A 26,212-nucleotide genomic window follows, 5' to 3' on the forward strand; every position below is an offset into this window, starting at 1 on the left:
GGGAGTAGAGAATGACCTGCTGGGGGCTGGGAGACCATGAAGGGAGATGGATGGGGGAGTGGGGGGCAACCTGCACGGGTTGCTGAGAGACCATGAGGGGAGATGGATGGGGGAGTGAGGGGGGGAACCTACAGGGGGCGCTGAGAGACCATGAGGGGAGATGGATGGGGGAGTGGGGGAGGAACCTGCAGAGGGCACTGAGAGATCATGAGGGGAGATGGATGGGGGAGTGAGGGGGGGAACCTACAGGGGGCGCTGAGAGACCACGAGGGGAGATGGATGGGGGAGTGGGGGAGGAACCTGCAGGGGGCGCTGAGAGACCATGAGGGGAGATGGATGGGGGAGTGTAGGGGGGGAACCTGCAGGGGGCGCTGAGAGACCACGAGGGGAGATGGATGGGGGGGGAACCTGCAGGGGGCGCTGAGAGACCACGAGGGGAGATGGATGGGGGAGGGGAACCTGCAGGGGGCGCTGAGAGATCACGAGGCGAGATGGATGGGGGAGTGGGAGGGGAGAACCTGCAGGGGGCGCTGAGAGATCACGAGGCGAGATGGATGGGGGAGTGGGAGGGGGGAACCTGCAGGGGGCGCTGAGAGACCACGAGGGGAGATGGATGGGGGAGTGGTGGGGATCTGCAGGGGGCGCTGAGAGACCATGAGAGGAGATGGATGGGGGAGTGAAGGGAGGAACCTGCAGGGGGCGCTGAGAGACCACGAGGGGAGATGGATGGGGGAAGGCGGCGGGGAACCTGCAGGGGGCGCTGAGAGATCACGAGGGGAGATGGATGGGGGAGGGGGGGGAACCTGCAGGGGGCTCTGAGAGACCATGAGGGGAGATGGATGGGGGAGTGGTGGGGATCTGCAGGGGGCGCTGAGAGACCATGAGAGGAGATGGATGGGGGAGTGAAGGGGGGAACCTACAGGGGGCGCTGAGAGACCACGAGGGGAGATGGATGGGGGAGTGGGGGAGGAACCTGCAGGGGGCACTGAGAGACCATGAGAGGAGATGGATGGGGGAGTGAGGGGGGGAACCTACAGGGGGCGCTGAGAGACCACGAGGGGAGATGGATGGGGGAATGGGGGAGGAACCTGCAGGGGGCGCTGAGAGACCACGAGGGGAGATGGATGGGGGACTGGGGGGGGGGAACCTGCAGGGGGCGCTGAGAGACCACGAGGGGAGATGGATGGGGGAGGGGGGGAACCTGCAGGGGGCGCTGAGAGACCACGAGGGGAGATGGATGGGGGAAGGCGGCGGGGAACCTGCAGGGGGTGCTGAGAGATCACGAGGGGAGATGAATGGGGGAGGGAGGGGAAACCTGCAGGGGGCGCTGAGAGACCACGAGGGAAGATGGATGGGGGAGTGGGGGAGGAACCTGCAGGGGGCGCTGAGAGACCACGAGGGGAGATGGATGGGGGAAGGCGGCGGGGAACCTGCAGGGGGCGCTGAGAGATCACGAGGGGAGATGGATGGGGGGCGGGGAACCTGCAGGGGGCGCTGAGAGATCACGAGGGGAGATGGATGGGGGAGGGGGGGGAACCTGCAGGGGACGCTGAGAGACCACGAGGGGAGATGGATGGGGGAGTGGGGGGGCGGGAACCTGCAGGGGGCGCTGAGAGACCATGAGGGGAGATGGATCAGGGAGTAGAGGATGACCTGCTGGGGGCTGGGAGACCATGAAGGGAGATGGATGGGGGAGTGGTGGGGATCTGCAGGGGGCGCTGAGAGACCATGAGGGGAGATAGATGGGGGAGTGGGGGGCAATCTGCAGGGGGCGCTGAGAGACCAGGTGGGGAGATGGACGGGGAAGTGGGGGGCGACCTGCAGGGGGCGCTGAGACCACGTGGAGAGATGGACAGGGGAGTTGGGGAGCACCTGCAGGGGGAGCTGAGAGAACATGAGGGGAGATGGATGGGGCAGTAGAGGGTGACCTGCTGGGGGCTGGGAGACCATGAGGGGAGATGGATGGGGGAGTGGAGGGGGACCTGCAGGGGGCGCTGGGACCTGGGGGACTATAGATGGATGAATGGGGCAATGGGAGAAAGTCAAGAATGAACTGAAGTGAGTTTTGACAGATGGAGTGGGTTGAAGAAAGAGGAGGGAACTCTTAGGAGGATCTTGAGGCCCGGGCTGGGGTCAGCAGTGGATTATGGAGGAGGGCAAGGGCGGGAGCAGAGGGGGAGAAATATGGTGGGTGTGATGGAGAACGGGAGGGAGCTCAGGACATGATGGTGGGGAGGTAAGAAATGGAAATCAATGGAGTAGATTACTGAGGAGGAGGGGCAGAAAGGGAGCGCTGTAGGGGAGATGGGAGGAAGAGAGTTTAAACTCAGAAGGAGCCATGGTGCACCAGCTATGTGTCCCTGAATTGTTTGCTTTAAAGGGGTTACTTTCTGTTGGAATTTCACCTCAGTAAGTTCTTTTTAATGGAGATGACTGATTTTTGATTTCTCCAGGATTCTGTCTCCACTAGATACAAATAAATACAAGTTTGGAGCCAACAGATGATTAAAATCATTTTCAGTTCACTCATTTTTTTTTTTTAAGTTATGGTTTACACGGTTCCAGGAAAATTTCATTCCGTGTTGTTTTTACTTTTCAAAATCTTGAAATTTAGTGCAATTGTCTTAGTTTCTGATTGTGAATAAATATACGTGGATGGGGCTTCCCAGGTGGCTCTAATGGTAAAAAACTTGCCTGCCAATGCAGAAGAGATAAGAAACGTGAGTCAGATCCCTGAATCTGGAGGAGGGCCTGGCAACCCACTCCAGTATTCTTCCCTGGAAAATCCCATGGACAGAGGAGCCTAGTGGGCTACAGTCCATGGTATCACAAAAGAGTCGGACATGACCACGTGACTTAGCACCCTCCCACACTAGAAAACAAACAAAATGCACCCTGGAAAACAAACAAAAACTAAAGAAGACAGCAGTCTTGAGGATGGGTTTGGGCGGGTGCCTCCAGAACCTCAGGGGAGCAATGGCCTTTGAGCACATCTTCCAACAAACTGGTGATGGGTTTTCCTCCCATACACAGCCAGAGAACTATGCCCATCAACGTGCCTTTTATGTGTCTGCCCATTCATTCTCCAAGCCTCTTCTCATTTTATTTCACATTATTGTGTATAGTACATACTCATTTTGGGGGGTTGTTTTTTGATAGTACAAAAGATAAAACTAAAGTTGCTTTTGAAAGAAACTCATCTGAAACTAACACAACATTGTAAATCAACTATACTCCAATAAAATTAAGAAAAAATCCCTTCACATACCAGCTGTAATAGGATTGTTGGTTAAAACCTTGGATGGTTAATTTTAACACTATGTCTGGGTTTCTATGACAATTTATATGCTTTATGAGGAGAAGATAAATATTTGAAGGTTACTGGGAAAAGAGTGTGTTTCAATAACTTCTTTTAAATCATTGAAATGAGTTTTTCTCCTTGAACAATCACAACCTCTTTAGTGTCATCTTGGGTAATTTTGTGTTATTGCTCTAATGCTCATCCAGCTACAATGTTTTGCCAGTATTTATATCACAAATTTGTGTTTAGAAATTTCAACTACTGATTAAAAGCACATTTTTTAAAGGAAAGGAGAGACGTAGAAAGGGGAAACAGAAATAGACTTGGAAGGAAAAGTAGGGGCTTTAAGGGGTGGAGGGCAAGCAAGAGAGAGCCTCCTTGAAAAGGAGAGAAGGGTGACGTGGATGAACTACTCAAAGGAGATAAAGCAGAGGAGACAGACCTGTGGTTTTCCAAACTGGTTCTCACGTAGGAAGTTCCAGCAAAGATTGTAAAGCATTTCCTTTACTCTTTTCAGATATCTCTGGGACTCACTGGAAGACCTCCCGCTGAAGGACATGTCACTTTGGAGCCTCCGAAAGGCCTTCGTTCAGAAGGCAGTGGTAAGAGGGACACCCCAGAAGGTTGTCTTCCTTCCAGGATGTCCAGGCAGCCCCACTGACCAGGGCATGGGGAGGAGCCCTCACATGTGATTCACGATGAAGTGAACCTGTCCCTTGCCATGAAGGGCTGGTGAGGCTGCTCCCCAGGCAGCGCCAGGGCTGGATTCCAAAGATGGACAGTATTTGGAGCCCACCTGTTGGCCAACCTCAATCCTAAGGCAGTGGGCATGGCTGGCAGCCTCTGGAAGGATCTGGAATGTGGAAGCTTGATTTTGGCAGGGCTTGCTTCTTCAATGAGGCAGGTGACTGTCATGTCCATTCCGGGTTCTCTGTGGAATCTGAACTGACCCTTCCCTTCCTGCTTCCTAAGCCTCCCTGCCATCTTGGATGATATAATATGAGGGGAGGTGGGATGTGTGTTGGGGGGTGGGCATCTTCAGAAGAAGATGCTGAACTTCTGCTAATAGGCTCTTGGAGCACAGGAGACTTGCAAAATGAGATGTGACCCTGTTTCACCCAGAGTGTGGGGGGCAGTTTCCACCAGTTAAACTCTTGATCCTTGTTTATCAGGAGTTAGAGAAGGAGGCAGGCCACTTGCATTTAGTTGAAAATGAAAAGAGCAATTAACTCCTGGGCCCACAACGGTTGAGTCTAAATGCCCCAGATTCGATTTAGTTGCCTCCTTGGTGGGTTTCCTGGTAGCTCAGATGGTAAAGAACCTGCCTGCAATGCAGGAGACCCAGGTTTGATCTCTGGGTCAGGAAGATTCCCTGGGTCGAGAAGATTCCCTGGAGAAGGGAGTGGCTACCCCCTCCAGTATTCTTGCCTGGAGAATTCCATGGATGGAGGAGCCTGATGGGCTACAATTCATGGGATTGCAAAGAATCGGACATGACTGAGCAACTAACACTTTCACTTACCTCCGTACCTCTTCCCAGATGTTTTCTTCTGCAGTTCCTTATCCCTGCTCCATCCAGACCCATCTCCTAATTATCACAAGTGGCCACACAGGGTGTAAGCTGAGCTGTGTGTCTGTTCTAATATCCAGAGCTTTGCATCTGGCTGGGCTTTGCCGTCATCGGTGTCCTTGATGGCACTGATGGGTGTAATGTAGCCCTGCCAAGACCCGGGAGGTCTGCCTGCTCTTCCTAAGGCAAGTGCTATTTCATCTCCTAAACATGCCTGGGGTTGGGATGAGCCAGTCTCCGGTCCTTCCAGTACCCACGTTTAGTTGTCGGTCATTTGGCTCCTCCAGAAGACAAAGGTGCTCACCATGTCTCTTGCACAGGATGTCAGGGGACTTCTGTGTGGTTGACAGCTGCTTGCTGGATGGGTTCCTGGGAGACACTCAGGGGCCTGTAGCCTCTGGCCTTTTAGCATCCAGGGCAGCATTGTTCCTCTGCCCGCCCACAGTATCAGCTTTTGATCAGCCAGTGTGGCTCAGAGTAAAAAAGGGTCCTGCCAAGTGTATGGTGCTTACATAGAACAAGGGCAGGAAGCTACGTTAGTGCTTGGTGCAAGTGTCCGAGCACCTTCTACTTAGCTCTCTTGGCTACAGGCTTTACCTCTAGAGTCTGTTTTTGACCCAGGAGGCATGGATGCGTGGGACAGACACGATATATATTATTAATATTATTTGGAAATGTAATAGATTTACACAGAGATATATGTATGTGGTCAATGTAAAAATATTTTGAAACAACAAAAAATACTAAATGAATGTCTTGCAGGACAGCACTAAATGAGGCAGGCCAGGCTGTCATCGTCTTCTGAAATTATTCCGTCTGCTCAATGTGATGTCATGGACCTTACCTCTTAATGAGTCCCTGCCCCTCTAACTTGAGTGCAAAATCTTTACAAGCCACGTGGTAAACATTGAAGTATTTGAGCGTCCCAAGTGAAAAAGGAGTTTGATGATGCAATGCTGACTAAAGGTTGGAACTGCCAGAAAATCTGCGACAAGGGGTCTTTGTCAGTGGTTGTGTATCCAGTGTATCTGGGACAGAGGGGACCCTCCACAGCTCTTTGTGGAATCGCTGGATGTTGGCGCCTGTAACGCTTCACCATTCATTTTTCTGGCTTCTCCAGCGTCCATGAAGGGTGAGTGTGATTTTTATATCCTGAGTCTCACATAAGTAAATGTCAGGGTGGTTTTCTATTATCACCCTGCAGGGATAATCACCTGAACAATGGAAAGACATCTCTGAAACCCTTCATTTTAAGAAGCCTTCCTAGAACTCTTTACTGTTTTCAACAACTGTTCATCCTGCAGTAGGTGTTGATAATAAACTCAGATAGCTCCATTGTGGGGAGATGGGGGCGCTAAGAATCTTTCAAAAGCAGATCTGATCCCAGAATTTCCGGACTCAACATCCATGGCCCATTTGCCTGAATGGATGGTGGGCCTGCTCTAAGGTAAAGAGAATTTAACACATAATAGGTTAGGAGGTAGCCCTGGTGCTAAGATCCTCAACTGCAGGTATTACTATAATCAACTCAATTCTAAGAAAAAGGAGAGTGAAAGTTAACTTTTACTTTGTTAAATATTAAGAATTGGAGAGCAGATACCAACGTTTTCTTCTGCATAGTTGGTTGTTTCTGTATTTATTTACTTCTGTTGCACTGAAGCCTGACTAGCAACTGGTAGTAAATTATTTTTTAATCCACTTTTACAAGGACTGGATTGGCTCCTCTGCACGTCATAAAGATAACTCATCCCAAAAGAGTACCTAAACAGCCTCACTCTTTTGCCCGAGATGTGATTGCTGTTATTCTGGCTTCAACCAATGGGTTGCCAAGGAGTGTCCGTTTTCAAACATGCCAGTTAACCTGTTTGGCAAACACTGTTGTTGTTATACGGGTCTTTATACTTTGACCTTTGGTATGAACGCAGAGCAAATGTACTTTTATATAATGAGCCATTCAGCATTGCTGGTGGACGGAGGAAGAGTTTGGGGACAGAGAAGGTGTGGGAGAGAATTCTTAAAATTGTGTGGGATGTTTGTGAGAAGGGAAGTGGCAGGGTACAAGCATGGGAATAAAGTGAAAGTTGTTCAGTCATATCCAACTCTTTGCGATCCCAATGGACTATACAGTCCATGGAATTTTTCAGGCCAGAATACTGGAGTGGGTATCTGTTCCATTCTCGAGGGGATCTTCCCAACCCAGGGATCAAACCCAGGTCTCCCGCATTGCAGGCGGATTCTTTACCAGCCGCACCACCAGGGAAGCCCAGTTTTACTGTTAAGCACAAGTTCAGGAAGTATTCTGAAATTGCCCAGAACTTTATCATTATGACCTCTACTTTGTCCTGCTTCTACATGAAGAAACATTGGGGAAATAAATAGATAAATAAATAATTAATGCTTGATTACATTGTCTGATTAAATGGAGTGTGATAACAAGCGTATTTTGGGGGTAAAAATCTGAAAAGTGCAGCCCATGATTGGTAGTTAACTTACGGGCTGGTCTGCTGAAGAGGTGAAGAGGTCAATGGAAAGGATCTTTTTCTGTACATCATTTTTAAAAATAGTACAAGAAACTAATGCAGAAGAAAAGGTGGTTCACTTTTTTGTTGTTGGAAAAAAATTCTGTAGGTTCAAAAGTCTGAAATACATGCTGGGGGTTTATGGGCTGTTCCATTTGTCTCTACGTCCCAAGGAAGTGTCTCACTGCTATTCAACATCCAGAGGAAGCATAAAGTAGCAGTAAAAGTGGTACCCTGCTTCCCTGCTGTGTGGCCTTCAACTGTTTACTCACCCTCTCTGAGCTTCTATTTTTCCATCTCTAACTTGAGCCTAAAAATAGTGCCTTCTTACTTTTATTATTATGGGGAATAAATGAAATAATCCATGCCAAGTGCTGAAAAAGAACACAGTGCTGGGGATATAGTAAATACAAAATAAATGTCAGGTATTAATATTTTTCACTGATTTGTGCAACGATTATTATTTATAATAAAATGAGTTGATGTCGTTGGAATCCTGTAAGTCTTTTAAGCTTCACTGTTTAGATTTCTTTTGCTAGTTCTAAAATTAAATCTGCCTTAAAAACAAAATGACATCCCTAAATCTTTTGGCACAGAACAGATAGAGAGGTATTATTTTACATTTTTATATTTCTCCTGTAGGTTCAGCGTTAAAAAAAGGTCTAAATTCAGCAACATGGTTGTTGTTGTTCAGTTGCTAAGTCGTGTCCGACTGTTTGTGACCCCATGAAGTGCAGAACACTAGACTTCCCTATCCTTCGCTATCTCGCTGATATTCTCCCTGGTAATCCTACTCTAAAGCCTAAGATGAGTAAGGTCCAACATTGCCCGGTCCTGAGGAGAGCTTGGGATGTCCTGGTCTTCGCAGAAGCTACTCCATTCTTGCTCTTGTCAAGGTCAATGGTAACCATACCGATGGGTCCCTGCTCGGTTCCCAGTGCTCTGACCACCCCTCCGACCCTCCCCTGCTCCCACTCAGCCCAGGTGACTAGAATCTCACCTCTGCTCGAAACACCACCCTGCCCCACACAGAGCCTCCCAGATGCCATGAGAGTTGGTGTCTCCCATCCACCCCCAGATGTCAAGTGACCACCTCTCTCCCACCTGCTCCTGCCACACAGCCCCTTATTGTCCCTCGCACCCTAAGCAGGGTGTCCCTCGAGGACTTTGGAGTTTGAAAGATGGCAGAATGTGCCACCCCAAAGACCTTGCTTTGGCATAAGGATTATTTTGAGCTAAAGGCATGTGGAAAAGATCAGATGCAAGCAGGAGCCCCTAACTCCCTTCCCTTTTCTTTCTTCCTGAAAGCAGGAGATGAAACCCCCACCTGCTGCTTTCCTGATACTAGGAGGAGAGAAACAGTCTTGTCACAGAGATGGGATGTGGAGGCAGAAAGAAATCTGAACAAGCAGACTTGTTCAAATACTTCCTATCTTCCTTTAGTCTCCCCAGGTTTTATTACTTTTCCATGGTTGCCTGTCTTTGCTCAATTGGTGGATAAACACCCAGACCTGGTCCCTTCACTGGGTCTTTGTTCCCTTGGGGGTACCCAAGTCCATGCAACAATCTGCGTTACTCCTGTTAACCTGTCTTGGGTGAGTGCTCAGTTGCTAAGTCGTGTCTGACTCTGCGACTCCATGGACTGTAGCCCACCAGGATCCTCTGTCCATGGGATTCTCTAGGCAAGAGTACTGGAGTGGGTTGCCATTTCCTTCTCCAGAGAATCTTCCCAATCCAAGGATCGAATCTGCATCTCCTGCATTGGCAGATGGTTTCTTTACCACTGAACCACCTGGGAAGCCTGGTAATCTGTCTTAGATCATTTAATTCTCAGGCGCAGCTGGAGATCCTTTGAGGACAAAGGAAAAGTTTTGCCTCCCGTAAAATTTGATCTCAGTTCTTCTGATCCTTCTCTGACCTCCCTGTTTAAAACTGAACCCCCCGTCTGTTGTCAGATCCACGTTCCCCAGCATTCCAGAGTGGCTGGCATCTCCTCTAAAACCTGAAGGCTCATGGTGTACTCACAACAAATATCACTAAAATGCATGCTCCCCGAGGGCCAAGGTCCCTCCTGTGTGTGTGTGCTTTTTAATCTGATGTTTGTTTCTTCCCGGTACTGGGTCAGGTCTGCCACGTGCAAGGCACTCAACAAATGTCTGTTGAATGAATGGACCTGAATGAATAGTTGTGCAATCATTTTATGCAATAAAGTTACCTGGTTTCAAGAGTCAAGTGTTCAGAATAAATATGTAGTGGGTTCCATTTACCTTTTAAGGTTAGCTGTCTATAACCTTGTAACATAACACGTGTCTAATACTTCTTTAACTTCTCAATCTGAAGGGTTTAGAAAGGCTACCTGCCATAAAACAGCAACAGGAAACAATCCCCAGATGGAAGCTGAGAGTCTTTTCATGGTTTCTGTCTTCTCCCCAAAGTCCTTCTGGGTTTTCATCAAGACGTGTTCCAAAATATATATTCTACAGAATTAAAATTCAGAATCATGACTCTGGAAAGGGGAAGGGATCATTTTCCTTTGGAACAAGGGCTGCATTGTGGCTGACAGGGACTCAGAGTCTCTGTGTGTAGGGCTTGCCTCCTGAGATGCAGAGCCAATGGGCTTCTCTTTAGTTTAGGGGTCCTCAGGGTTGTATTTCAGCCAAATATTTGTGAATGGATAGATGGAAGGAAGGAAGCGGGGAAAGAAAGAAGGAAGGAAGGGGCTTGGAAAGCAAACTAGAAGCCCAGATGAGCCAGTGGGAGGCTGGCAGATCAACCAGGTCTCCCAGAGGCTGCTTGGGGCAGGCCAGGAGCCCCTCTGGCAGCCACCCAAGGGGAGACCCATTGTCTAAAGCAGCTTGACTCATATCTCTGGAGAGCAGGACTGTCCTAACGTGGATAATCACCTTGATAAATTGCCTGAGGGTAGGAGAGGTTCCCAGCCAACACCCTAGGTGAGATAAGGAAACTACTCTCGTTAGACTTGGGGAATTCACTTCTATTGCGTTTGCCTTTCCTTGTCTGATGTCGAAAGAGGAGGGCAGCAGGGAAAAGAGTAGAGAGAATGGGGGAGAGGGACGACCAGACAATACTGTGGACACTTGAGCAGCACAGGGATTGGGGCACTGACCCCCCCATAGAGTTGAAAGCACTCATAACGTGCAGTTCTCCCCGCCCATCAGGGGTCCCCTACATTCACATCCAGGGATCCAACAGAATTCACATCCAACAATCCAAGCAGAAAGTTTAAAAACAAAACCAACACTCTCATGGTGGCCTCTGTGTCCAAACCCCAGTTCTGGGTTAAATTTATGTGTGGACCTTCCGCCAACCTACACTGCCCTGCACTGCACACCTGAAGACGTGGAAGCCAGCCCTTCCTACACATACACAAACATCCCATAGAACACACATCACCCCCAAACTGACAAACCTTGCCATATTTACTACTGAAAACACCCATTGTTAGGGGACCTACTGTGTAGTTCCAGCCAGTGTTGTCCAGGGGGTCAACTGTGCTGTGAAATGGCTGAGGTATTGCCTAGAAGTGAAAGTGTTAGACGCTCAGTTGTGTCTGACTCTTTGTGACCCCATGGACTGTAGCCCGTCAGGCTCCTCTATCCATGGAATTCTCTAGGCAAGAATACTGGAGTGGGTAGCCATTTCCTTCTCCAGGGGATCTTCCCAACCCTGGGATCAAACCTGGATCTTCCACATTGCAGGCAGGTTCTTTTCCATCTGAGCCACCAGGGAAGGCTGAGGTTATCTCCTAAGCTGAGGTTATCTTATTAAGCTGCAGGTTGTGTGTCTCTCCTTCCAGCTGTCAGTGAGCTCTGCTGCACACACAGAATCCTCAGTTTGGGGGTGATGTGTGTGCTATGGGATGTTTGTGTATGTGTAGGAAGGGCTGGCTTCCACGTCTTCAGGTGTGCAGTGCAGGGCAGTGTGGGTTGGCGGAATGGTCCACACATAAATTTAACCCAGAACTGGGGTTTGGACACAGAGGCCACCATGAGAGTGTTGGTTTTGTTTTTAAACAATGCAGGTCTCCTGCATTGCAGGCAGATTCTTTACCGACTGAGCTATGAGGGATTGACAGGAAGTTGCCAAGAAAGAGTGTACGCCAATGGGTGGAAGGGGAGGGGCATGTACCCTTTGTCAAGTCCTCTGTGGTGGTTACATCTTACGTACCTGCAGAGCGATATCAAAACCAGGAAACAGACATGGGTACAGTCCACAGAGTTTACCTAAATTCTCCGTTTTACCTGCACTCCTCTGTGTGTGTGTGTGTGTGTGTGTAGTTCTTTCACACATGTAGATTTGTGCAGGCACCACCACCATCAAGATACCAAGTACCATCACCCCCCGGAATCCCTCGAAGGACCCCCTCCATGGCCACACCCCCTCTTTCCCATCCCATCCCTGTAACCATAAGAATTTAAGCCCCTTGCAAATTGACAGAAATCTTGGGAAGGATATTGTATTTTTCCATACAACTTGCATGGGAGTGTGTCTGTGTGTGTGCAACAGAACTCAAACATTCCCATGTCTCGCCTGTCTTATCTTGACATTGAGGGCCATGTTGGTCTTTGCAACACAGCCCTGGAACTACGCTGATGTGACAGAATGACTATGACTTCAGTGCTAAATAGCTCACACTCCAAAGTCCTCTCACCCACAAAGTCCACATGTAGACAGCTTCTGACGAGGGGTGGGGATAGCATCTGGGATCTAAGCCTTGTCAGCTGGGTCCCAGAGTGCCAGGGTGTCCGTGGAGATGGGAAGAGAGCCTCGTGGAGGTGGAAGCATTGGGGACTGTTTTACCAGAGTCATTTCCTCCACACCCTTGGAAACCTATGCCATGCCCTGTGACAGCAATTGTTCCATGTAGCACCCCAGAGTGGTAACATTGTGGAGAAAGGATTGTTGTTGTTCAGTTGCTCAGTCATGTCCGACTCTTTGCAACCCCATGGACTACAGCATGCCATGCTTCCCTGGCCTTCACTATCTCTCGGAGTTTGCTCAAACTCATGTCCCATTGAGTTGATGATGCCATCCAACCAACTCATCCTCTGTTGCCCCCTTCTCCTGCCCTCAGTCTTTCCCAACATCAGGATCTTTTCCAATAAGTTGGCTCTTTGTATCAGGTGGCCAAAGTTTGGAGCTTTAGCTTCAGTCCTTATGACAAATATTCAGGGTTGATTTCCTTTAGGATTGACTGATTTTATCTCCTTGTTGTCCAAGGATAAAGGATATGTTTTAAAATCTAGGACAAAGCAGCAAAGCCATGGCCCCTAGGGACCAGGCCCATGGGTGACTCTGGCTGCCAGAAGCAGGGGGATGTCCTCTCCTGAGGGGTCCCATGCTTCCAGCCCCACTCAGCCACAGCCACAGAGAGGCAATGCCTCGAGCCTTATTTTTCTAGACAAGTCAGGGCCTGAGCGTACAAGTAAACTCCTCTGAGTTTCAAACCGTGGCAACTAATTGAAAGAAGTTTTAAGTCCTTTGTCAATCAAACAAAAGGATGCAGGAGGCAGATTGGCCCCAAGCCAAATGGGATATTTCCCATCACTTCCCACTACTTAGTAACAAAAGGAGGGGACTGGATGTTGGCACCATGGATCATTCCAAGAGTACTCGTAAGCGCTTTATGAACTTATAAAGTCATTGTTTTTGTCAAATGACAGCTCTGGAGTCATGATAATTAAACTTTGTATAGTGCTGACAGGTTCACCACATCGATGCTGGTGCAGGTGTCCCCCATTTCCTCCTGGAAATGTCCCCCATTTCTTACACACATACACACACACACACACACACACACTTGCATCCTGCAGGTTTTCTCACTTGCCTGTCTCTTCACTAGTCCAACTCTGAAGCATTCCCTCAGGACTCCTTCACGTCTGCTTCTTCTGTGTCTGCCTGGGCCATACAGCCCATCTAAGCCCCTACCCCTCGTTCCCTGCTCTCTGAGCTCCTGGGAGGTGGTGAAGTACAGGGCTAGCTCCTACAGGGGCACAGATGGTCCCAGATCAGAAGTTGAACTCTCTTTGGGTTCCAGAGAAAGCCACGGGTGGGCTTTGCCTCAGGGAGTAATGCCACCCAAGTTATTTTACGAAGTTCTCTCCTTTCCTTATCTCTGCTCTCATGTCTCTTTGTACCCTTGGGTGCTTAGATTCATGCTTTTGACCAAGCAATGGTAACCATGATCTTTGCTGATGGGAATGCCTGCCTTATCCCCTCTGACTGCAGGAGAGAGATGACACAGGTGTCATTCTGTCGAGGGTGATGGATGAGATGACTGGGTGGCAAGGAGGCAAGCTGCTGGGTCATCTTAACTTCTTAAGGAGCAGGAATCATTTTCCTACAGCCATAAAGATCATAAACATGACCCAGCTCATCTCTCTCTCTCTCCCATGAAAGACACATCCATTATTACAGACAAAAGATTTTTCTCATCAGGTTACCATTCATGGAGATGCTCCCTGGGACCCATTTAGTCTTTATTGTTTTAAACGGCCTGGGCTGGAGCATGAGGAAATTAGTCTTCAGTTTGTTGACCTTGAAAGCTTGATCTAGAAGGAGGTGGCGATGCCCACCCTGTCCAGCACCTGCCAGAGGTCTCTGGGCTATCCCACCGCCTCCCTCTCTGCCCCACTGTTTCTTGGCCACAGACTCCCTGGCCTCAGCTTTCCTCATAAATACTAAATGCAGGCCCATCTTGCGGGGAGGGGGGGGTCTCCTCCCTCTGATGTAAACATGGCAACTCCTGCTCAACAAAAGTGTGCTTTCCCTGGTAGAGCCATAGTCTAGAATGCTCCTCTCCCCAACACATGATTTCTATCACCACCCCGTGTGTTAGTTTCTCTTTCATCTGAATTCTTGTTCATATGTTTGCCTGATCATTGTTTGTTTCCGCTTAGAATGTGGCTCCAGGAAGGAAGGGCTCCCTTGATCCCCTCTGTCCCTCAGAGGTGTGAACAGCACCTGACATTCAACCGCTGAGTGAACTTGAAGAATCCAAATGTCGATGTCCTTTAAAAAAAACTTTATAAATCTATCAGTTACTTAAAAAAAATTGAATTATAGTTGATATAATACACTTTTAAGTCTTGAGTTCCTGTGGTAGACAGAGCAAGGCACTGCTGATGGTCTTTTTAAAAAATATTTTTAATTAATTAATTTATTTGGCTATGCCAAGTCTTAGTTATGGCATACAGGAGCTTTAGTTACAGCATGTGGGATCTAATTCTCTGACCAGAGTTTGAACAGGGGCCCCTTGCTTTGGGACTTCATGGCCTTAGCCACTGAACCACCAGGCATGTCCCAACTGCTGATGGTCTTGACCTTCCTTGACAACAGCAGACATAAGCATTTGTGATTCCTGAAACTCAGTCTTCTCATCAAACTGTGCAAGCATTTAGCTCTTGCAAACAGGCTCTCCAAGTCAAGGAACATTCCAGAGAAAGAAGGCGCTAGGCTCTGGAGTGGACGTGTACCGATACCCTTCATCTCGCTGTTTACTTTAGCACCATATGTTCACTTTCTTCCCGAGACTTTCATCTGGCTTCTTTCCAGTAGCCTGTCAGGCAGTTATAGACTAAGCACCCTTCAACGGTTAGCCCAGACTTTAGTTGTGTTTTGAAAGATGAATTTAGAGGTAATTTTCCAATTACCAGTGGTCGTCACATAAACAGACAAAAGACCGCTGAGTCTTTGCCTTGGCACAAATGGGCCTTCACTCCAGCAGGAACCGGTTGTGGTGTCTTAGTGATGAATGCAGGGAATCAACAGCTTAAAAGCCAATTAGCTTTCTGCTTCTTTTACTAATGAGGGGACAGTGCCGGGCAGAGTTTGGCTGCTTGAGAGTGGAGTTCAATAGGGCCAGCCGTGGAAGTTAACCTAGCAGAACTGATGAAGGGAACACACTTCAAGGACGTCTGTGTTCTTAGCAGTATCAGAATGCTCATCTTCATCTGATGGAACGATTCTGAGCCCGAATTATCAGTGCAAATGTTCAGGATGTAATAGCTATTGACGCTTATTCTAGATAATAATGCCTAAAGATATCGCTGGGACATTTTTCATGGGAGCTTGACTCTGCAAGTGGAAGTTTTTCTGCACTGTTGCTATCTGCAAAAATGTCAAACTTATACACGCTAATATTCATAAGGTGGCATTGGTATTTGTTTCTACAGTTGTTTGTGTGGCATTGTGCTTCATTATAATGAGTGCGGGTTGTGTCACGGGTTGATGGCACAGGGTGACCAATGGGATGGGGTGAGGGGGTGATCACCTTGAGGCTGTTGCTTGGGCTCAGGGTCTGATTTGCTGCCATGAAGTTCTAGGAACTTAATTCTGTCAGGAAGGCACTGATGTATCAGTTGGTGCCAATTTCTTAATTTACAGCAAAACACTCCCTTTCTAGAAAGATAGGCCCCAACTCTACCATCTAGGGTTTCTCATTTCTCGCAGCTACTGTGATTAGTACTGTGGCTGGTGGACAGACAGACCAGGTGAGTCCTAGCTCCACTGGTTAGCTCCAGCAAGCTGCAACTTTTCTGAGACTCATTTTCTGCCTTTGTAAGACAGCCGTCCGGCCTCCTACTCATAGGATGACTGGGAAGATTAAAGGAAAATACTTATGTAAACTGCTGGGTCCAAAAAAGAAGCATTGCATGGTTTTAATGAGACAGCTAAATCCAGTGGTTTAAGAGTATAGACTTCAGGGTCAACGAGTGGCTTCCTGTTCCAGCAGTTGTCCCCTGAAATAAACTGGTTCATTTTTCTGAGATTCAGTCTTTTCATCTGCTAAATGGGATCACAGTAGCATTTACTGAACAGAATATTATTACTGCATAGATTTTCTTGCATAGATCTTCTTATGTTGAAGGACACATGGAGTGGTGATCGTGCTGCCTGGAAATAGCATGGGCTCTGGTGAACAGAATCTGCCCTGTCATGAGGAATCAGTAGTTTGGCTGGTGGAAACCACAGTAGCTATGGTGACACCACCAGCAACCAAGCAGAACAAGCAAGAGGTGAAGGTTGCCTGGTGAGCACAGAACTGAGTGAAGAGGTTGACTGTAGCCGGCAGAGCTTCTCCACCCATCATTTATTGGTATTTCCGGTGGACATGGGTTTGAACAAGCTCTGGGAGTTGGTGATGGACAGGGAAGCCTGGCATGCTGCAGTCCATGGGATCGCAAAGAGTTGGACACGACTGAGTGACTGAACTGAACTGAACTGAACAGGCGGAGGGATTCTCTGTGTGGGGCTGTTTGTGCCATTACCCAGGGCTGAGTTGCATCTCTGGTGTCTACCCCCAGATGCTAGTATCACCACCCCACTGTGATGACCAAAGATGTTGTTGTTCAGTCACTAAGTTGTGTCCAACTCTTTGTGACCCGGTGGACTGTAGCATGCCAGGCTTCCCTGTCCTTCACTGTCTCCCAGAATTTGCTCAAGCTCATGTCCATTGAGTCGATGATACTATCTAACCATCTCATCCTCTGTCACCCTCTCCTCCTGCCCTCAATGTTTCCCAGCATTAGGGTCTTTTCCAGCACTTTACATCAGGTGGTCAAAGTGTTGGAGTCTCAGCTTCAGCTTCAGTCCTTCCAATGAATACTCAGGGTTTTAGACACTGACACATATCCCCAGAGTGAGGACAGAATCACCCCACTGGAGGAGCTCTAGTCTAAGGGGCAGCCTCACCCCGAAGTCCACTGTCCTCTGTAACACACTTCAGTGTCCACACCTGTGCAGACTCCTCCCTGACTGAAAGTGTGCTTTGATCTTCCCTTTTCCAGACTAATCTCTGCTATCATTTGTCTGATGACAGATACCGAACGGCTACAGTGAACCAAGTACCTGGCGGGTAGTTTATCGGGGAGTGAGGCTCAGCCTCTCCCTCGGGGACACTCCCTCCAGACCTTCCACCTCACGCCCTCCGTCCACACTCTCCTGCTCGGGTCTCTGTCTTGACTCCAGCTTTTGGAATCTCCCTTCAGCCTGGACCAGGACACCCCTCGCCCCCTCGGAATCAAGACTTCTCTGCAGAGAATCGCTTCTCTGGAGAGCTCATCTTTTCCCCCGTGTGATTGCCCACGGCATCTTCTAGCATTGTGATCCTGGGGGATGCGAATAAGCCTCGCTGGACCACAGGTTCCTGTGTAAAACGAGAACAATGATGTGTCCCCCAGGTGATGCTTGCATGCAGGTGGACCGAGATTCCAGGCCCTTTTACCTGTTCTCTCTCTTTTCTAAGGATAACCTTGTTCTCAATTGTACCTCCTCTGACCGCTTGATATTTACCACAGAGTGATTTTTAAAGACAGGGTTAAGTTATCGTGTCTAAACTTCAGTTTTTGGTTCTATATTCCTGATGCCTATATTTGTCTGCATTACCATCCAGTTTCAAAATGCTCCTTACCAGCAGAACTCAGTAGTCTGTAGATCTCTATATCATGGCCAGAATAACTTTGTTGTTGTTGCTGAGTCGCTAAGTCATCTCTGACTCTTTGCAACCCCAAGGACTGTAGCCCACCAGGCTCCTCTGTCCATGGGATTTCCCAGGCAAGAATACTGAGTGGGTTGCCGTTTCCTTCTCTAGGGGATCTTCCCGGATCAGGGATAGAACTTGTGTCTCCCGTATTGGCAGGTGGATTCTTTACCACTGAACCACCAGGGAAGCCCCATCTAGAAGAGCTTGCCCCATTGTAATTTGGACTAATGTCAGAGAAGGCTTGGCTGAATTAGTAAAAGTGCAAATAATTTTCCAATTTACGAAATAAGGTATTTTATCACATTCAAAACAAGCAAGAACTGGGCTAGTTAACTATGGGTGAAGAAGACGGGGAACTTCATTTTGTAAGATCTGGATTGCCTGTGCATTTTTTGTCCCTGTGCAGTACCCACCAGTACATAAGTGTATCCATAATCTCTGCTCTGCTTAATGTGTTAGGGAACAGCTTGAACTCTTAAGGAGCTTCAACAGTCACCAGAAATCCTGTTGACACGGTTAATTTGCTTAGCAAAGGCTTTCTCAAAGGATCTTAAAAGGTAAACTTTAACTCGGCCTCTGTCAGGATTGCCGTTAGAGGTGCAGAACTGATGAAGTTCACTTAGCTTGTTTCCACCTCTGCTGCACTTACCAGGGCAACAGTTCCATATTCCTGAAATACATAATGTTCATGTCATGACACCGTTTTTATAACTGCTTCACATAATTTAATTTGGGGCACCCAATTTAATTGTGTGTGTCCTGCTTTAACTATGGATTTTTCAAAGGTAAATGAATATTTTTAACAGGAAATCTTAATTCCTGCTCACCCACACCAGCTCCTTGTTCTTTGTCTTAGAACTTGAATCATTGCCATGAGGTCTCCCGGAAAGCTTGCTTGTCTAGACATGGGTCAGATTTGCGCTGGTCTCTAACAAACTGTGTTAATTTCTTCGATATTCAGTTTCAGTGTTTTGGAATTATCTTCCATTTTTCTCCCTTCTCAGAATCATAAAGATCAGATTTAAGAAGAGAAGGGGTCTAGAGGCAGAAAACAGGACGTTTTCATATAAAATCCTGTCCACAGGATCTCTCAGATCTGCAAAATGAAAATGGATGGGTTAGCATGACAGAATTCTGAAAAGATCTTTAAGAGAGAGAGGGCAGAAGGGGAGCCATGGAAGAAGGCAGAAATGTCACAAAGGGTGTTTCATAAAACACATGAAATGGCTCTCTAAGCCATTTAGAGATAATGTGACGTTTAAGGCTGGAGAGGCAGTGCTGGCTGTGGAGGGGTGGGGCTGGCCCAGGAATATTGGGTCTTTAGTATATGCCCTGATGGAGGGCAAGATTAGGAGAAAGATGGGACACCAACCACAGTTACCAAGTAAATTCATACAAGGCCAGCAACATCGACCATTTGTTGTTGTTGTTCAGTCGCTAAGTAATGTCCCATTCTTTGTGACTTCATGGACTGTAGCACACCAGGCTCCTCTGTCCTCCACTGTGTCCCGGAGTTTGCTCAAATTCTTATCTATTGAGTCGACAATGCTATCTAACCATTTTATCCTCTGCCGCCCCCTTTTCCATTTGCCTTCAATCTTTCCCAGCATCAGGGTCTTTTCCAATGAGTTGGTCTTTTCCATCAGGTGGCCAAAGTATTGGAGCTTCAGTTTCAGCATCAGTCTTTAAAGCCCCAAAATGGAAACAACCCAAGTGTCCATCAATGGGTAAGCAAAACGCGATATAAACACACAGTGGAATACTATTCAGCCACAAAAAGGTATGAAGTATTGACATATCCTACAATGCGGATAAACCTTGAAAATATTATGCTAAATGAAGGAAGCTCCAAAAGGCCACATTTTGTATGATTCCATTTATAGAAAATTTGATTTCATTTACAGGCAAATCTATAGAGATGGAAAAGGGATTGGTGGTTGCTAAGGGGTTAGGAGATAGTAATGAGGAGTAGCTGGGAATGAGCGACTCATTTCCCTTTGAGGTTATGAAATGTTTTAAAAGTGAGTGGGGTGATGGTTGCTTACTTCTGTGAATATATTAAAAACCACTGAACTGTACACTGTACTTTTAAAGGATGAATTATTTTAGGGTGTCTGAATTATGTTATGGGGGGGAGAGAATTAGGAGGTTATGGTCATAAAAACTTGAAATAGGATTTTTATAATCATTATTTCTGTTAACAAAAGCAATACTTCCAGTTGCTGAGTTGCTGGAAAGAGTTTGGGGTTTGGAATTCAGAGACCTGCCTCTAAGCTTCAGGCAAATCTCTTAAACTCCCAGGGCCTCAATTTCCTCATCGAAACCTTAGGGAGTTAGATAAAATGATCCATGTGTTCCTTTCCAACTCTAAATGTTCTGTGATTTCCAAGATTCTCCTCCTATCTTCTTTCTTCCTAAGCATCACCCCCAGAAAATTCCACCTGACACCTCCCTGCTATCACTGACATGAAGAGGGCTTATTGTGTTAAATAACTTTGAATGTTTTATATGCTGGGTTTCCTTTGCACAGGATATCCTTAAAGCCGGACATTCTTAACTCTTCTTAAACTGTCCCATACAATTCTAAAATTATTTAGAAACATCATGCATGGGTCATCAGAATTGTGACCATTGACCTATGTTTATGTAACCTTCTGGTTACACAATCAAGCCAGGTGAGGTTAGAAAAAGGAGTGTCTGGACTTTTGTCCAGTATCTGCCCGTGGGATCAATTTATCACCTTATTTTCTTTCTTGATTCCTGTTTATGTCTCCTGATCTTATTCAAAGTGACTTGAAAACATTAGGTACAGCTCTTGATTCTATTAAACTGATGGCTCTAAGTGAAAAAAACAAGACTGTCAACTTAGAGCTGCAGATAAGGCCAGTTTCTGGGGACATGAGGACAGCAAGCTTTACCTGAAACTGACATCTGAAAGTTAAAGGTGGAGGGGGCTGGTGGGGAGGAAAGAAAGTAAAGAAAAGGAGTTATGTTACAGTCGGTAAAGGTTAGAAATGAATCACCAGATCAGGGTAGGAAACCAAGTAATAAAATAAGTGCATAATAGTGGGTTGCCAGGCAGACAGTGGGCTAATACTAAAGTGACAATTGAATACAGAAGTGGGGGCTGAGCGAGGGAAGAGTGGGCGAGATGGAAAAACAAAGGAAGACATCATCAAAGCCAACACAGAGGGGAAGAGCAGTCTGTCACATTGTCTTTGGAGAAATTAAGAAGCCAGACAAATTATAAGTGTATCTTCCCTGGGAAACATGATCAGACAGTCTCAGGTTGGCACTCCTGGAGGGGTGGTGAGTGGCGCTGTGGGGTCCTATGGGTTGACGTCTCCGACTCCTTTGGGGACAGTCAGGACTTGACAGGGTTTGCAGGTGTCAGCGAAGTGCAAGAGTGAGAGCAGGGTGATGCTTGGGGGTTTTGCAGGACCTCTGGATTTTTCTGTTCAGAAAGAGAATAGCAGACAGAGGCAAAGACAAGTAATGTTATTGGGGAGGGGAGAGCTGTGTATTCAGCTGTGGGCTGCCAGGCCTTATCGCTCTGATTTTTCCCAAGGCCCCGTGCAATGGGGCTATTCTCATTGTGCTGTTCCATACGAGAACCCTGGGACAGCTTGCATGACCACACGCACCAAGGATGCCCTGCTTCTAACCTCCCTGACACCTGTCTCCCTTCCTGGGTCTCCTTCTGGAGCCACTGCATGCATGGTTGAACATGCCTCTCCCAGCCAGGGCTGGAGGGAGGGGTTTTCAGGGACCACCTGGACTTGGATGACATGGATTTCGCTTGTCCTGACACCATAAAGGAAATGGACAGGGCCACTCTGAACACTTGATCTTTTTTTGCATTCAGTTGTCTTTTTCTTCTCTCCATTGGCAATGGCTTCAGAATAATGCCTTGCACAGAGTGTGTCTCATTGTATCTCAGGAACAAGCTGCACAGAAACCCCCCATCCCCCTCCCCCCAACAAACACCAGCCATGCCCAAGCAGCCTGCAGAGCTGGCCACAGCCTGGGGTTCAGGTGGGCCTCAGGTGATGCATGGGGCAGCTTAGCTCAGCGTCCAGGTGAAAGGAAGGGTCTTGGCAAGATGGGATTCCTCACTCCATCTCTCTCTAGCCCACAGAGTCAGGCAACCACACACAGCCACAGTGGCCTCTGCAGTCTAAGAAGGGTTTCAGTCTCCTTCTAGAAGTTTCTCTCCAGTTCTCAAATGTCATGACCAAAGGAAGGAAGAAAGTCTGACTTTGAAATTGATGCCTTGACACAGCAAGGCAAAGAAAGTTTCTAGCGGACGGCCCAGGCCTTGCTGTTTTGTGAAGATAACAGGAAGAGTAATTTGTTTTCAGAGTGTAATTTTATTGTATCTTAATGCAAAAGAAGGTGAGATAAATTCCTTATTATTTTATAATAACCCTATCATTTTTAGAATACCATACTGTTTTAATAACCATTTCACTGCAAGTGATGAATATGTAATTGCATTTCTTATATGTTAGCATATTATAAGTTAGCACCAAAAGCTTTCCTTTTTTCCTCCTTTAATTTTTATATTTTCACCATTGAAAATCTTTTAAACATTTCAAATGGCTCATTCAGGCTTATATTGTAGACTTTGCGCCACAAACCTTTTGCCATCATCTTTCTTTTTCAGATGGCAAATTACCATGAAAGGTTTAATGAATAAATAAATTAAAAATGACCAGAGAAAGGTCCCAGCAAAGCAGTATGTGTTTGGGGCATTTTGGCTGACATTTAGCAGATAGAGACGGTCTTATGATCTTATGATGAAAGATGAACTTAAGCCCCCCCACCACCCACGCTGACTCTCCTTCCTGACTCCTAAGAGTTTTCATGGCGTGGTTATGTAAATGCACAGAACATGAGGGAAATTATTGTTTAAAAAACAAATGAATCACCAATTTAAAGGCGTTTCTGCATTCTCGCTCTTATGTCTATGGTGACTCATGACGGTACTGCTTTTTCAGAGATGGAGTTTGGAACAAGTTTGCAGGCCTGTATTGATCCCTTTGTTAACTTACCATCGATCATCTAATTTAGTGCTGTTGTTATTTATTCCCAGCAAGACACTTGCTTGGGTTTTTTGGTACTTTGTTTACTCAAAGAAGAATTCTTGTACAAAGTCAGGAAACTAGAGAGGTAAAGTACTTAGTACGGATAAAACCTGGAGCCTTCTTGATGTGCTTGGAAGTCCACACAAGACATAAGAGTGGCAAGGAATCTGGGGCCTGGGCAGGGCCCCCAGAGCTGTCCTCCTGTTATGTTAAGGGGAACATTTACTTCTGGCTGATTTTCCCTTAGCCCAGTGTTAAGACTCAAAGCTCCCATCATTTTTTTTGGTGGCAGGGTCGGCAGGGGAGCACCATGCAGCATACTGGATCTTAGTTTTCCGACAAGGGATCAACCCATGCCCCCTGCAGTAGAAATGTGGAGTCTTAACCTCTAGGCTGCAAGGGAAGTCCCAAGCTCCCATCCTTAAACCCAATGTTGTGAGGAACCCAGGAGTAGATGACTCAGAGTTGGGCTCCTCTTAACCAAGCTCATGAGACTGATGTTTAGAACAAGAACCCCAACATGCTAACCTGCAATGAGACCAGAGCTGTGCTGGGACTGAGCTCCTGGCATCTACATCCTGCATGGCTTTCAGAAGCCAAATTATACTCTCAGCATGCCCAGGAGTGGAGAACTCAAGCAAAGGAGTTGGTTAGCATAAGCTGAATTTACTTATGCAGACAACAGCAGCCACTGGATATTTACCATGATCAGATCTGGGACATAATCATGACCAAGACTGACAAGGTGTTTGTCCAGCACAGAGCTCATCATGATTGAGTCAGGGATTCTGAATTTAACCTGTAACAATTGAAGACACTAATGTCAAGTAGTAGTAAAGGAAGTAAAGGAAAGAGACACATGAGGAGACAGTGTGCTGGGGGGTCCTGGGAAGGGCTGAGCCCCGAGTGGCAGGAGGAATGCTCCAGGCAGAGACAAGAGCAGGTGCAAAGGCCCTGAGGTAGAAACAAAGGTGGCTCAAGGATGTGACCAAGTTTAACTCACAAAAAGGAAGCTGGTTTTGGAGTTCTGAAGAGCTCCTTGTAGCTCCCAGGGGCTGATCACAGACTGATATGGAGGGTGAGGTAAGCAGATTTAAAAAAACCAATGGCGGTTTTTTTGATATTGATATTGATACCTGTGGCGGATTCATTTTGATATTTGGCAAAACTAATACAATTATGTAAAGTTTAAAAATAAAATAAAATTAGAAAAAAATAAATTAAAAAAATTAAAAAACCAATGGACTGAAAATTTTCAGATTCTTCTTGTTGCTCTATGCACCATCCCACACCCATCTCATCCTTCACATCAGTTAGCACGGTATCTGGCCTCATGAATTGCATGAATATGGGCTTCCCTGGTGGCTCAGATGGTAAAGAATCTACCTGCAATACAGGAGAGTGGAGTTCAATCCCTGGGTCAGTAAGATCCCCTGGAGAAGGGAATGGCAACCCACTCCAGTATCCTTGACTGGAAAATTCCATGGACAGAGGAGCCTGGTGGGCCACAGTCCATGGGGTCGCAAAGAGTCAGACATGACTGAGTGATTAACACACTTTATGTATCAGTAAATGTCCCAGGCACTTGTAGAAAGGGAAGGAGCAGCATGGGCAAAAACTTATTTAGCAAAAGTAAATCCCCTTTTGTTAAAATGTGAGTGCCTGCAACTGGAGATAGTAAGGTCATCTCACAGAGATTACCCATCCAGGCCTCTATTTGCATGGAAAGTTAGATTTCATCTCTGACTTACACTTAAAAAAAAAAAGAACAACATGTGTCATATGAAACTTTTTTGACATGACAATACCTGGAATAATTAGATACATAAAGAACAATGAAACGCCAAGTGTTTCTAAGTATATTTGGAGCAGTTATTATCCACCATCAGTGCCTTTCAAATGTCACTTGTGGAGTGTTCCTCTGTTTGTCTTGAAGAAAACTTTTTCGCTGTTCTTCTTTAAAGTAGTTGAGAGTATTTTAAATCTCTGTGTTGAACTAAGGCAAGTCACTCCAAAATTAAAGTGCTCAAAACCTTTATTTTGAAAAGCCCAAGTGGTGCCCATCAAATCAGTGAGAAGAACATTCTCTTTTCAGAATTTAGCATGCTCTTCTGGAAATGTCAGATGTGCTCTCATTTAAATAATGTGACATCTCACAAGGAGACGTCTGATGAGCATCGCATTCAATTGTTAAAAGTACGACAAAAAAAGTCCAAGAAGTTCCCCCCACCCCAAAATCTATCATTAATAATTCACATGAGCTACTTTATATGTGGACGCCTACTGAATGTGATTTAATTTCTCTCTCTTTCTTTCTCTCTGCAAATGGAGGCTCTGAAGACTCATTTTAACAGAATCAACACCTGAAATTTTCACTTGAAAGGAAAAAACAAAGCATTACATTTGCTCAGCTGTGTTTTGCGTGTTCAAAATGTATGCAAAAATGTTCTAAACACAGAAGTGCTTGACGTGCATCTTTAAATACAGGTATTTTGCAAACATGACGTGCCCTCCAGCATGTGAAATTTTATTTATTTATTTATTTTTTAAATTTTATTTTATTTTTAAACTTTACATAATTGTATTCAGCATGTGAAATTTTAATTTACCACCACAGGCCAGCTCACGGAGAATCCAAGCTTGCTTGTTTGTGGCTCGTTGCATTTTTCACAGGTGCCCACAGCATTCAAAACGCTCATGAATCTTGAAACTTGGAACCCAGAAGTTATAATTTGCTGAATAGAAATAAACACAAGAAATAAACACGAGTCCCTGAAGGACTGGTTCATGGCTACCATTTTCCTGAAATGCCAGAGGACCAGGAAGACAAATGTCTTCCCATCCTGAATACAGGATGGGTTGATGGAACAGGTCAGTGGGAAGGGTACTAAAGAGCTGTTCCTATGCCTGGGATTCAGCCTTTTCCTCTTTCTCTTCCTTTGCCTTGCGTGCATGCTCAGTCACTTTAGTCGTGTCCAATTCTGTGTGACCCCATGGACTATAGCCCACCAGGCTCCTCTGTTCGTGAGTTTCTCCAGGCAAGAATACTGACGTGGGTTGCCATGCCCTCCTCCAGGGGATTCTTCCCAACCCAGGGATCAAAACTGCGTCTCTTATGTCTTCTTTGCTTGCCACCCTTGGTCAAAATATGGAGGCCTGACTTTAGCCCAGGGAGAAAAAGGCTGACCTTGCTGTCAGGTGAATTCTTGGACAGGCGGCTCACCCTTACCT

General features: G+C 46.6%; 1 long non-coding RNA gene across 2 annotated transcripts; it reads left to right on the plus strand.

Moving 5' to 3' along the window:
* Positions 1-3,812: 3,812 nt before the first annotated feature.
* LOC147360517 (uncharacterized) lies at positions 3,813-25,747 on the plus strand. Of its 2 annotated transcripts, XR_015138661.1 has the most exons (4): positions 3,813-3,903; positions 5,634-6,003; positions 25,313-25,468; positions 25,655-25,747. It is a non-coding gene; the product is annotated as an uncharacterized LOC147360517 (long non-coding RNA). The 2 variants fall into 2 exon arrangements; XR_015138660.1 differs by lacking the exons at positions 3,813-3,903; positions 5,634-6,003 and having other exon boundaries at positions 24,560-25,468; positions 25,599-25,747.
* Positions 25,748-26,212: the final 465 nt, after the last annotated feature.

Source organism: Bos grunniens, chromosome 13, assembly GCF_055505025.1.
Source record: "Bos grunniens cultivar Pamir isolate PY7600 chromosome 13, Bosgru_T2T1.0, whole genome shotgun sequence".
Lineage (NCBI taxonomy): Eukaryota > Metazoa > Chordata > Mammalia > Artiodactyla > Bovidae > Bos > Bos grunniens.